The sequence below is a fragment of the Nuphar pumila genome, chromosome 11 (assembly GCF_984573655.1).
Source record: "Nuphar pumila chromosome 11, dmNupPumi1.hap1.1, whole genome shotgun sequence".
NCBI classification, from domain to species: Eukaryota; Viridiplantae; Streptophyta; class Magnoliopsida; order Nymphaeales; family Nymphaeaceae; genus Nuphar; species Nuphar pumila.
Window position 1 is genome coordinate 38,851,598 of NC_143259.1, and position 14,408 is coordinate 38,866,005.

Here is a 14,408-nt window from a genome sequence, read left to right on the forward strand (position 1 = left end):
ATCATTATCATTACCATATTACCAGATTGTCTGCCTACCTAATCTGAAGGTGATGTTCCAAAAATAATCTTTCAGATGGAACCCCCTACTCTAAAAAGTTTAAAACATGATTAGTTATCATGCATTGCATTACTATTTGTTGGACTGACTGTAGTATGTTTGTAAAATTTTAGGCTTTGAAATTTGAATCCCTTAGTAAATACTCTATTAAGATGTTTGGTTAACCTTGCATGTGCGATTGATATCTTATGAGACATGTTCTGAGAGAGTGGCAACTGATGTTTAACTGATGGTTGGTTAAGCTGGTTATGGAGTTGTCAACTTTTAGCAATTTTATGGGATAGTGAAAACACAAACAATAGCAATATTAAGGGTATGTTTGGTTGAGCCTCATGAGATTCAGATTCTCATGGAAATGAGAATATGATTCTCATTTGGCTCCACTTTCTCACGATAACCAAACAAAGACAAAATGGGCCCACTAGAAACCAAATCATTTTTTATTCGGTTTCTCACCAGCCCATGAGATTCAGATTCTCACAGGTTGTCATGTGATTTTGTGTAACGACCCCAACTCATCCTCGTTGAAAAGTGGATTTTTTTTTTCTTTTTTTTAAAACAATTGCGGAAACCAAAACCCAAGGATCCGGGGCCTCACAAACTTAACACATTTCAAACTACAAGGGATCTTACATTGAACCAACAATCAAATAATTAACTTTATTAATCACTAATCAAAGTTTAAGAACATAATCAAATCAATGTCTAAAATTATGGAGCCATATTGTCCCAAACAAAATATCAGAAGTAGTCACGCAGACTCGTAAGCTCCATATGGCAGACGTCCTCATCACTGGGCCTCAGATCTTGTGAAACAAAATATAAATAATACTAGATAAGAATCAAAGATTCTTGTACGAATTCCTCTAAAAATTCAAATAGACAAGAAACAACGTAAATCAAATTTATGCAAGTTTTTAGAGGAAATAAATTACAACTATCTCATAATCTAAATAACCATTCGTGCATTTAACAATAATTATCATGCAACAACAATATCTCACATGAAATAGAACAAGCAAGAATACATGAACTAATGCAGAACAGTAAATATGCATGATTCCAATGCACATGCATGAATAACTTATTAAATTATTATCAGAGTTTTCTTTTGCATGCATGTCTCTATTAAATACATACAAGTTTAGTTTCACTTTTCATTAAAACCCGCGGATACTCAAAACAGACACAACAATTCTGGAAGTTTAAGATAGATTCTCAGTTGTAGTTTAACACACAATTTGTATTTTATTACTGAGTTTCACTCTTGTTCCTCGACTGATATCAGGAATCAATACCATCTATCGGAACATTAAAAATCAACATCTGATGTCGAAACACCAGGAAAATCAACATTCATTGATACCACCTTCGTGGTATACCAATAACAACAGTTGTGTCTACAACACCACCCTCATGCAAAGTGGCTAAAAACTCTCTAAAATAGTGGCCAAGAGGCAAACCACCATATCGGGTTCAGGGACACAATCGCATGCAGAGTTTTAGTATCTTCGCGGTTCTTCAAAACCGCCATCAAGGACTCCTACACTGTGGAAGGGACATCCAGGAAGAACAACATTAATTACATTGTTTTATCTTTTTTATCTGTTTATCAAAAGACAGTTTTTTTACAAAAGCTTCGTTTTGCAAATCAACATGCAAAACACAACACGGGACCTTGGCCCGTTACAAAATTTAACAGTGCAATTAATTCAGAAATTCAATTATTTTATAATGGATTTTGCAATGCATAAAACAAAATCTTGGAGAAACACATGCTCCTGGCCCGCATGGCCTACAATGGTTCACATCTGACCACTGATGCATCTTATGCAAAAATCCTCAGTGAACGTGTAATCACATAATAATTTTACATGCCTACAAATGCAAATTTATTCACAAACAATACGAATGTACATGTAAAACAATTTACATATGTATACGAACACATGCTTGCAACATACATTTTTGTCTTCATGATTCATCTCATGCATAACATGCAAACATGCACATGATCATGTTAATGCAATATTAATATAATTGCAGAATTTACGTGTTCATACCATGCATATTTATGCCAACATAATATTAAATTTCATGAGCATATGTAAACAATAATTATTTTTTCTAATTTGGGCATGCTCAGGATACAAAACGTAACTACAGAGCTCGAAGTTGTGCTGCTCCCGCACATGGGACAATACTAGCATACTATTGGCAGCATGTTTCTCATGCTTGAAAATGCAGCCAAATAGTATTGGACATTTGGCAATACTGCACAAAAAAGGTGCAGTACTGATCTGCCTCATAGTAGCCCACATAACGCATAAATGTAGCACATGTAATAGCATTATGACAGGTCAAATGGCAACAATATGAACAACTAGATATTCAGTCCAATCATGACAGCATACAGAAAATCATAGCTAGAAATTTAAATTTGAAGGTGGTCTTGATACCAGCTTAAATGGCAGCATCAAACGATGTTTGATAACAGACCTCAACAAATGCCAGTTGGCTGGGCTAAAAGTGATTAATATCAGTCTCAGCCGATGGCAGTCAGCTGGGTTCAAAATACATGATATCAACCCCAGCCGATGATAGTTGGCTAGGCTAAAATCTTTCGAAGACTGCCCAGTTGACAACAGTTGGCTGGGCGGAAACTGAGGCACATAATCAAGACTGCAGGCATTAAGTATTAACATGCTTACTTAATCAGAATAAGTGCAATGCTGAACATCAAATACAACGTGCACATTAAATTTAAACATGTTTTCTTGATTAGATTCGATGCATGATGAATATCAAAACTACAATGTATTGAATCTAAACACACTTTACAAAGCATGAAGAGTCACATAAAAACATGTATTTTGATAACTCCCTATAAAGCATGAATAATCATATATAACCATGTATTTTGGTGACACTTTATAAAGCATGAACAGTCATATACAACCATGTATTTTGGTGACACTTCGTAAAGCATGTAGTCATATAAATATGTTTTTCAGTGACACTTTATAAAGCATGAGCAATCATATATAACCATGTATTTTGGTAACACTTTATAAAGCATGTCTAGTCACATAAATATGCATTTCAGTGACACTTTATAAATCATGAACAGTGTAACGACCCCAACTCCTACCTTTGAAAAATGCGGAATATTTTTTTTCTAAGAGTCGCGGAAAACTTCCCAGAGACTTGGGGTCCCTACAGTTCCAAATTCAGTTGGATAACCACACACCACAAAACAACTTACATCTATCAATCATAACCAATCCACTGAATTCTTTTATTAATGAATCAATAAGAGTAATATGTTCCATGTCAAAAGTGAAATATCAAATTGCAGGAAATCAGAAGAACTAAAAGAAAATAACAGTAGAGTCACTCTGTCCGTAAGTGAAGCCGTCTGAAACAAATGTGACCCTCGTATCCCTCAGAAGCTAGTCGACTTCACTGATCACCTGTGCCTGAGAAAAACCAATAAAATAAGAGGGTCAGAAATCCGAAGAATTCTGCGTACAGGTTTCCCTAATGAATCAAATAAGGAAAATAGCATAAATAAGATTCAGGTAATATTTTAGGAAGTTACAACTATAACCAAATTATAAGGCAATTAACCAGTTATGCATAATAAAATAAATATTTAGCATGAGGGAACGCTAAGTAATTAACATTAATTACAACTTAATCAAAAAGGAAATTTAATGCAACAAAGATCAACATCATGCATGAACTAATGCAGAGTAAGAATATGCATGATTTATGTATAATGCATGAACCCATATTATCTTTCATTTAAGCCCCCCTCTTTCCATATGTATGTCCTATTTAATGCACACGTCCTTAAGTTCCTCTTTTTAATTACAGTGGCCGCGGATACACCAAACGGGTACAATCCCCGAGGTCAAGTAGGGTTCCCGGGGTAGCTTCACACACAATTTGTATTTTATTACCGCGTTCCAAACTTAGCCCTCGACCGATATCAGGAAACAACACCATCCATCGGAACCTTGGAAAACAACATCCAAAGTCGGGGACACCAGGGAAAACAGCATCCACTGGCGCCACTTTCTTGGTATACCAAAACAAACTCACAGTTGTGACTAACACACCACTCCCGGGTAAAGTGGCGGATTCTCCCTAAAACCGTGGCCAGGAGAAGAACCTCAATATCGGGTTCAGGGGCAACAAAACGCACACGGAGTTTTTGTATCCTCACGGTTTCCCCTAAACCGCAATATCCAAGATTCCCACGCTAAAGCAGGGACTTCAAGGAAAAAGTGAATTACACTGTTCTTTATTTTCTTTTATCTGGTTATTAATTCATTCCTTTTACATTTGCAAATTTACATGCAGAATTAATAACATAAGCTTGCACATCAGCATGCTAAGCTTTTTCACGGGACCACAGCCCGTGATCACATAGAACAGTGTGGTAGAACAATAATATCACCTTTGATTTGTTGCAATGCATCAAAAATAACTAAAATAGAGAACAACTGGTTCTCGAGGCTCACCCAGCTCCTGATGATCCAATTGACCATCAATGCCTTCATAAGCAAAAATCATCAAGAGTATGTCACTTAGGCATTCTTATCACACACTTTTCAATGCACATTTTTCTGCGACCAAAATCAATAATATTTTAATACATGAGCACGAGTTTCCACACCAACAATGCAATGCATACTTTCATTCATTGCACAATCCCTGCCAATTGCATGATTTCATTAATGAATTATTTCAGTTAAAACGTACGAACACTCATGCTATTTTGATCTTGCAAAAGCACCTAAATTTCGTATATGTACCTGCACAAGTAAGCCTACTTGCAACAACAATTTTGAATAAGTATCATACAACAAGTTCATTCACATAAGGAAAAACACCCCTTTTGTATGCATATGATTAAGCTCAATACACTTAACATAATCTGAAATATTTGCAGGCATAGCCTAACCAATTCATTTTTCATAAACAGAGAATTTGGGCCTGTCCAATACCAAACTGCATATATATATTATATATATATATACATATACATATATGTATATATATATATATGCTTTTAAAAAGGGAGACTGCTCCAGCACCCAGCTGACAAACAGTCGGCTGGGACTCGGCTCCAGCCCAGCTGACTCGGTCGACTGAGCTTGGCAGTCACCATACACACCCAGCTGGGCCAGTGAGCATTGCCAAGGCCTGACAGAATGCTGCCCAGCTTGCACCAGTCCAACCGGGCTGGACTAAGCCTGACAGGGCCTGGCATGCCCCAACCGACCACTCGGCTGGGCTGCCAGGTGTCCAGCTGGTACGGAGATGGGTCTGGTTCAGCCTGACCAGCATCCATCCTATGATGTTCGAGGAAGGGATTTAAGTTAACAACGAATAAGTATGAATCATAAAAAAAAAATGCTATATGTCTAGAGAAATAATGCAACTTAGCCTTTGATATTAATGTACAAAACAAGTTCAAGAAACAAAATTAGAAAAATATGAGACCACCAAATAAAACAGGAAATAACCATGCCAATTGAATAAAATAAACATGTAGAGATAAATTCCTGACTCAAACAAAACAAAAGATTGTGAATAACATAAACTGGGAAGATGCACTATAAAACCGATGGAAATAAGTATCAGTGCCAGGTCAGTCCTGCACAATAGATCAACCCATTTGTTTCCAAAACTGCTACCTTTTAATATGTGATCTAAAACGAAGTGCTCCAATGACATTCACCATGACAAATCATGCACATCTGACAACTGTTGTGGGTTCACTTCATAACCCCACAGGCTTACATAGGCCTTTGAATCCAAACTTTTTCTACAAGTACTCCAAAGAGAAAAATAAACATTCCACTTAATACAAATGTTCTCAATTATAAAACACAGACAAGATTTCTGGTTTACCCAGGAAATAGCTTACACTAATATGGTTTTACCCACATGCATAAATCAGAACACACAGGTTTTCTTCTTATTATGTATCTATACAAGTAATCAAAAATCTGGAATACATTTCATGAATCTCTAAGCTAAAATTCCATGCTCCTGTATGTATCTTAGCAAGTATGCATGCTAATGCTCATTCTATCATACACCCACGATCTTACATATTCTAAAACTGGACCTGATTTGCGTATGAAAATAAAATGTGAAGCTATCCTGATTTAGGGATCCACGAACAAGGTCCTCACAAGTACATATTCTTCCCAAAATATAGTTCAAAAGATAGGGCTATCAAACTCTTATAAGAGTAAGTACTCAACTTACTTCTCTCTGGAAATCTTCTTCTAAAATATTGCACAGAATACAAATATGTGCTTCTCACCCTATTCGAAATAAAAGGAGAACCCGTACCTATTTAAGAAATTTCCGGCGATCAACAGCTGCAATCGTGTGGGTAGGGCCGGCTGGAATCGCCCCTTGCGGCAGCTGTGACGAGGGCACCTATCGTGGCTGCGGTAGCTGCTGGTGGCTGCGGCTGTCCGGCGACCTCCACCTCCCCAACACACGTCCACACGAGGGAGAGAGAGAAACGAGGGTAGAGAGAGATGAGGGAAGGGAGAAACGAGGGCGACGAGGGAAGAGATCCCCTCTCCACTCCCTCTTATCGGTAGATCCCCCCCCCCCTTTTTCCAGCCGAGATGGGTGGGGATCGGTTACGCCAGCCGACCCCCCCCCCTCCCTTACCATCCTTTCCTCCTTTAGAAAGGGCAGGAATCGTGCCCTAAGCACGATTCATGCTCTTTCCTTCTTTTAAAACAAAACAACCCGATATAGGGTTTTAAAAACCCTATCGGGTTATGGATCCGGGTCGGGTCCGACCCGGGTCCAAGAGCTTCTTGCATTTTAAATTAAATTTTTAATTTTTTCTTTTAACGAGAGGGTCAGGTCCGGGTCTGCAACCTGCGGCTCAGGATCCAAACCCGACCGGACCCTTGCCTCCCACTTGGTATGGATCCATGGATTGGATCCAATCGTGGATCCCCCTAAAAATTCTCATATAATATATATTTTTATATATATTTAATCAGTTATACGAATATATAGGGTATTTTACCTATATCCAAATGGGTCCTATCTGGGTATCGGATCCGAAATGTCGATCCCACCCCCATACATACATTATATACGTAGTTATCTCTTAAATAATTCGCCAAATTGAAAATTTTTGCACTTATGTAATTACATATATGTTTTACGAGATAAATACATATATAAAGACCCCTTTATGGATCCCGGATCCGCGACTTGGATCCCGGGCCCAAATCACATTGTTAAGAAATATATATCATAATATATTTAAATAAAAACCTAAAAATTAAGGTTATTACATCCCTACCCCCTTAAAAGAATTTCGTCTGCGAAATTAGAACATACTAAAGGTGAGTAGTACCAAAATTAAATATATCATAGGCCTAAAGGTCGATAACCAAGAGGATACCTTCGATCAAAACAGTCCCATCCTCCTGCGTAGAGGTTGTAACAACATAAACTCTCCCGTTGGTCTTTCTTTTTCCTTGTTGTTGAGGTCTCTGTTGTTGCTGTTGTAGCTGCTGCTGTCCTCTCTGAGCTGCTGGCGGGTTTGGACAGTAGGGAGCGATGTGCCCTGGCTGCTGGCACCGGTAGCAAACTCCCTTGAACATCGGACAAAAACCCTGAGGATGACTCTCATTACATCTGCGACACATTGATTGGGCTTTCCCCTGTTGTTGCCTCTGCTGAGGTTGTCCCTGATGCGCACCCTGCTGACGTCCTTCCTGGGTCCGCTGCCTTTTGCCAACCTGAGTCTTTTCGCCTATCGGCGGGTCCTTCCTTTTTCCGCCCGAAGCATTCCCTCCATCCGTGCCTCCCTTTTGTGATACATTCCTAGACCTCTCCCAGTCCTTGATCAGAACCGTGGCTGACTCGATCGCATCGGCCAAGGTAGGAGGCCAACCTGACAGTACACGAGCTCGTAATCCATCCTTTAGTCCGTGCACGAACTTCGACGCTCTTGCCTTCTCATTTCTGAAGAGGTTCGGACAGTACCTCTCGAGGTTCCGGAACTTGGTAGTGTAATCTACCAGACTCATGGTTCCCTGAGTCAGATCAAGGAACTCCCGTTGCATCTGTTCCTCGGCGTACGCGGGGAAATACGTGTCCAGAAACTCTTCCCTGAACGTCTCCCAGGGGATTTCGTCCCAATCGGCGAATTTCACTCTCCGCAGGGTGTCCCACCACTTCTTGGCATCGCCCTTCAGACGGTACGTGCCAAAAGATGTCTTTCTGTCTTCAGGAACAGACAAGACGTCGAACACCCGTTCCAACTCCTCAACCCAGTTCTCCGCTGCCTCTGGGTTTGCCTCTCCTGAAAAAGTTGGCGGATCCAACTTCAGGAACTTTTCAAAGGAAACTCCACCCACGTTTGGAACAATATTGACAGGAGGATCTCGAGCTGCTGCTTGTGCGGCTGCCTGCGCAGCTGCCTGGGCAGCCTGTGCCGCTTGCGCCGTTTGTGCAGCCTGTGCCGCCTGGAGGTTTTGGGCCGCTTGCAGCGCCTGCGGTGTTTGTGTTGCTTGAGCCGTCATAGTCTTTGTCAAAGTATGAATGGCTTCCATCATGAAATCCCTTTCCTCCTGCCAGTCTGAGGGAGCAGCAGTAGAGGACGAAGCACCTCTGCGAGTATAATGCGACATCTACAACGTACATCCTTTCTACAAATTAGACTCCTACTTATCCTACCCCCTTAGGGTTGATCACGAAAAATGATCGTTCCCGTAATCATACCAAGACTTATTAAATTCATACCAATAGAATATTAAACTATAATTTCAATCAATCGCACAAAATTCACATACTTAAAGTAAAAGTATTAAATAGCCATACCAGTGAAGAAGACTGCTCTGGAGGACGAGTCACACTTGTAGACGCTTCAGGACAGGGCTCATATACCAAAATTTAGAAATTTAACACAAGAAAGACGATAAAAGTGTAAGTCTTTGTGGTTGCTCTGATACCAAACCTGTAACGACCCCAACTCCTACCTTTGAAAAATGCGGAATATTTTTTTTTCTAAGAGTCGCGGAAAACTTCCCAGAGACTTGGGGTCCCTACAGTTCCAAATCACACACCACAAAGCAACTTACATCTATCAATCATAACCAATCCACTGAATTCTTTTATTAATGAATCAATAAGAGTAATATGTTCCATGTCAAAAGTGAAATATCAAATTGCAGGAAATCAGAAGAACTAAAAGAAAATAACAGTAGAGCCACTCTGTCCGTAAGTGAAGCCGTCTGAAATAAATGTGACCCTCGTATCCCTCAGAAGCTAGTCGACTTCACTGATCACCTGTGCCTGGGAAAAACCAATAAAATAAGAGGGTTAGAAATTCGAAGAATTCTGCGTACAGGTTTCCCTAATGAATCAAATAAGGAAAATAGCATAAATAAGATTCAGGTAATATTTTAGGAAGTTACAACTATAACCAAATTATAAGGCAATTAACCAGTTATGCATAATAAAATAAATATTTAGCATGAGGGAACGCTAAGTAATTAACATTAATTACAACTTAATCAAAAAGGAAATTTAATGCAACAAAGATCAACATCATGCATGAACTAATGCAGAGTAAGAATATGCATGATTTATGTATAATGCATGAACCCATATTATCTTTCATTTAAGCCCCCCTCTTTCCATATGTATGTCCTATTTAATGCACACGTCCTTAAGTTCCTCTTTTTAATTACAGTGGCCGCGGATACACCAAACGGGTACAATCCCCGAGGTCAAGTAGGGTTCCCGGGGTAGCTTCACACACAATTTGTATTTTATTACCGCGTTCCAAACTTAGCCCTCGACCGATATCAGGAAACAACACCATCCATCGGAACCTTGGAAAACAACATCCAAAGTCGGGGACACCAGGGAAAACAGCATCCACTGGCGCCACTTTCTTGGTATACCAAAACAAACTCACAGTTGTGACTAACACACCACTCCCGGGTAAAGTGGCGGATTCTCCCTAAAACCGTGGCCAGGAGAAGAACCTCAATATCGGGTTCAGGGGCAACAAAACGCACACGGAGTTTTTGTATCCTCACGGTTTCCCCTAAACCGCAATATCCAAGATTCCCACGCTAAAGCAGGGACATCAAGGAAAAAGTGAATTACACTGTTCTTTATTTTCTTTTATCTGGTTATTAATTCATTCCTTTTACATTTGCAAATTTACATGCAGAATTAATAACATAAGCTTGCACATCAGCATGCTAAGCTTTTTCATGGGACCACAGCCCGTGATCACATAGAACAGTGTGGTAGAACAATAATATCACCTTTGATTTGTTGCAATGCATCAAAAATAACTAAAATAGAGAACAACTGGTTCTCGAGGCTCACCCAGCCCCTGATGATCCAATTGACCATCAATGCCTTCATAAGCAAAAATCATCAAGAGTATGTCACTTAGGCATTCTTATCACACACTTTTCAATGCACATTCTTCTGCGACCAAAATCAATAATATTTTAATACATGAGCACGAGTTTCCACACCAACAATGCAATGCATACTTTCATTCATTGCACAATCCCTGCCAATTGCATGATTTCATTAATGAATTATTTCAGTTAAAACGTACGAACACTCATGCTATTTTGATCTTGCAAAAGCACCTAAATTTCGTATATGTACCTGCACAAGTAAGCCTACTTGCAACAACAATTTTGAATAAGTATTATACAACAAGTTCATTCACATAAGGAAAAACACCCCTTTTGTATGCATATGATTAAGCTCAATACACTTAACATAATCTGAAATATTTGCAGGCATAGCCTAACCAATTCATTTTTCATAAACAGAGAATTTGGGCCTGTCCAATACCAAACTGCATATATATATTATATATATATATATACATATATGTATATATATATATATATGCTTTTAAAAAGGGAGACTGCTCCAGCACCCAGCTGACAAACAGTCGGCTGGGACTCGGCTCCAGCCCAGCTGACTCGGTCGGCTGAGCTTGGCAGTCACCATACACACCCAGCTGGGCCAGTGAGTACACTGCCAAGGCCGGGCAGAATGCTGCCCAGCTTGCACCAGTCCAACCGGTCTGGACTAAGCCTCACAAGGCCTGGCATTGTTACGCCCCAAAAATCCAGGACTTATAACTTTTTAGAATAGTTTAGGAAGCTTTGAAATCATACAATAATCAGAGTTTAAATAATACTTCAGCGGAAAATGATATTTTTAAAACCACAAGTCAATGGACCTTGAGCGCATTACAGCGTAAACTTTCCTTTTGTCAAATCCTGCACAACCATTGAAATCAAATGGTTTAGAAACGGAGTTTCAATAATTGAGAATTCGTTTGTTGAAACAAAAAAGAAGCTTATTAAAACAGTTTTATTAACTCACGGTTTAATAAAAGATAAATTTTGAAACACACTTTATACCAAATTCACCAACATGTCCTCAGGAGCGAAACGTCAGGGAAAGAGCTCTATCTTGACCTCATCACGCCATCGTGCCATCGCAGACTGTATTACCTATCCATCACCTGCCCATAAAACGGGTCAGTTTCACTAAAAACTGGTAGGTGCACAGACAGGACAATATAGAACATAGTTAAGCAAAATAATTTAATATGTCAAGTAGACAGACAATTAAATAGCAATTTAATTTCAGCAGAGCCATAGAGCAAACTATCATGAGCATAATGCTAAAATTATTACTAGCATTTTACTGGCACAAGTAAGCTAACTATTACAAGCAAAACACTGCACAAGAAAGTTAACTAGCAAAATACAATGCTTCATCAACCACACACACACACTTCCATAAGTATTGAACATATTGTACCCTATAACTTTCATACGTGCATAACTGAACACATTGTGTAATCAGATTTAAATTATGTTTCGATATTAACTGGCCAAGCGGGTACGCACAAGGCACGACTCTAGAAACAGCCTAGACTGATCCGGGGGTTTATTATGCTATGTATTTTATGATAACCCGGATAGCTGACTGAGTCCGCACCTAAGGGGACGGTCGGTGACCAAGAGAGAAATCCCCAAAGCAGCATAAACAATGGATGCATCCCAAACATGGAGAGCTACCACCTAGGATAATTATGGTAGTCTCATTCCCCTAACTCCGATGACTGGGGAAGCCGAGTCTTTTGCTCGTAACTGCCATTAATGGCCTGTCCATCGAAGTTTTGTACCTTCCTGTCCTCTCTCCTGACAGGAGTCAGCGATTCAAATGAGTACATCAGGGGTAGTTAACTGAAGACTCATTCTACATACTCTGGTCTTTCGACCCACTCGAGTATCTTGCCGGTGAAGGCGAAAACATCACTTATTTAGGTGATCACAACATTTTGTTATTTGCGCTCATCGAGGTTGCCACAACCTACTCATCCAATCATCGCAACGTAAGAAGACATACTTGTCAAAAAGTACGGTCGTACATGTCATAAGTGCGACTACGATGAAAGGGATATGGTTCCACAAAAGAAACCCCAACAGATGTTATCTGCAAAAGAATTAATACAACACAGCCTGGCAAGATAAATCTTGAATTCACTTCAACAACATTTTTCATATTTCATGATGCAAGGTCATCTCGGATCTCTCGTCCGATCAACAAAGTACTTAACATGTTGTGCATGTCTAAAAGTACGCTATACTGAACCAGGGAGGTCTGTGGGCTTCTCAAAAGGAATACCCAACACACAATTCATAACAATTCAAAGAATATAGGAGTGCTCATTTGGCACGATTCATCCTTAAAAGCCATAATGCCACATTAAGTCATTCACACAAGACACAACACTATCAATCTTACATCCAAAATTTATCTTAGTATCGACATGTTACACTAGATTGATACATAAAGAATGGGTCCTTCAACAGAACCCCACTCATTCATATGCTCATGCCCCTGATCGGGGTTATTCAAAATGAGCCGCAACTTGAGTCAAGGTTATAAAACATTTCTCCCAAGTGTGTGGACTTGGGAGGGGCCAAATGTGACTTCGCAATCCTGCAAGACTTAATCATACTTTGCAAAAGTTGTGCATTTTGAAGAGCCCTGGGTTTGCAGAAGGAAATCCTCTTTAAAGGAACTATAGTGCACAAGTGCAACTTCTAGTGTTTTGAAAACAGGTGATAACAGGATAGGCACAAGACTACATTTATGTAAGTACACATTTACCACGAGTGTGAGCATATGCAGGTTATAACATGTCAACAAACAACTTCAACAAACAACTCTCGACTTGCGATGCCGCACATCGAGGGAAAAGCACATAAGTAATACATGAGGTACCAAAACCATACATTGACCCCTTAGACAGGCAAACACATAAGGTCATAAGTAATACACGAGACACAAGGTCGTACCTCACTCAAAGGAAACGTGCAGGCAAAAATGGATGCAAGCAAACAAGGGCATATGTATTTCAAGAAATACGAAACCACACCTCAAATTCATAAACACTACGCAAAATAATAATCGAAAAATGAAATTGTACATCCACCCATAGAAAGGTACATGCAAGTATACATGCAAGCAATTTAGGGCATAAGTATTGCAAAAAGTGCGAAACCACCTTCAACACGTAAGCAAATACACAAATTAATACTCGAAGAGTAAAACCGTACCTCGACTCATAAACATGGAGACAAGAATAATAAGTCACGCAACAACAGTATAAATCTAAGTACAACTAGCATAGACATTTTAATTATTTCAACTTAATTAGATCTTATTGCCCCTTGTGCGACTTTACCCTACCTTGGGATGTCGTGCAGCTGCGTACGCCTACGCGAGAGGATAATACGAGGGTTGAGCCGTGGAGCACGATCGGGACCTGTTGCGTAAATAGGCAAGAGTGTTAAATATTCAATTATGTTAATATAATTAATGGTGCAACGGGGCAAGGGTAGAATTAGGCAATGGCGGCACCGACGACAACGGTGCGACAGGGAATGAGCCACTGTCAAAAACAGCGAGGCGGCAGGGGGTCAGCCCCTGCAGACAGCACTGAAGTGGCAGGGGTCGCACCCTTGCCGACAGCAGCGAAGTGGCAGGGGCTAGCCACTGCCGACAACAACGAATCGGCAGGGGGCTAGCCCCTACCGACCATACTAAAGTGGCAGGGGTCGCACCCCTGCCGACGGCAGCGAAGCGGCAGGGGGCTAGCCGCTGCCGACAACAACGAATCGGCAGGGGTCGCTCCCCTGCCGACCACACTGAAACGGCAGGGGGTCGCACCCCTGCCGACGACAGCGAATCGGCAGGGGGCTAGCCCCTGCCGA

At 40.2% G+C, this 14,408-nt stretch overlaps 1 protein-coding gene across 2 annotated transcripts in view; it reads left to right on the top strand.

Moving 5' to 3' along the window:
* The window catches only part of LOC149822284 (signal peptide peptidase-like 4), a 117,161-nt gene that overhangs the window by 65,685 nt on the left and 37,068 nt on the right, over positions 1-14,408 (top strand). The gene's annotated exons all lie outside the window — the stretch shown is intronic.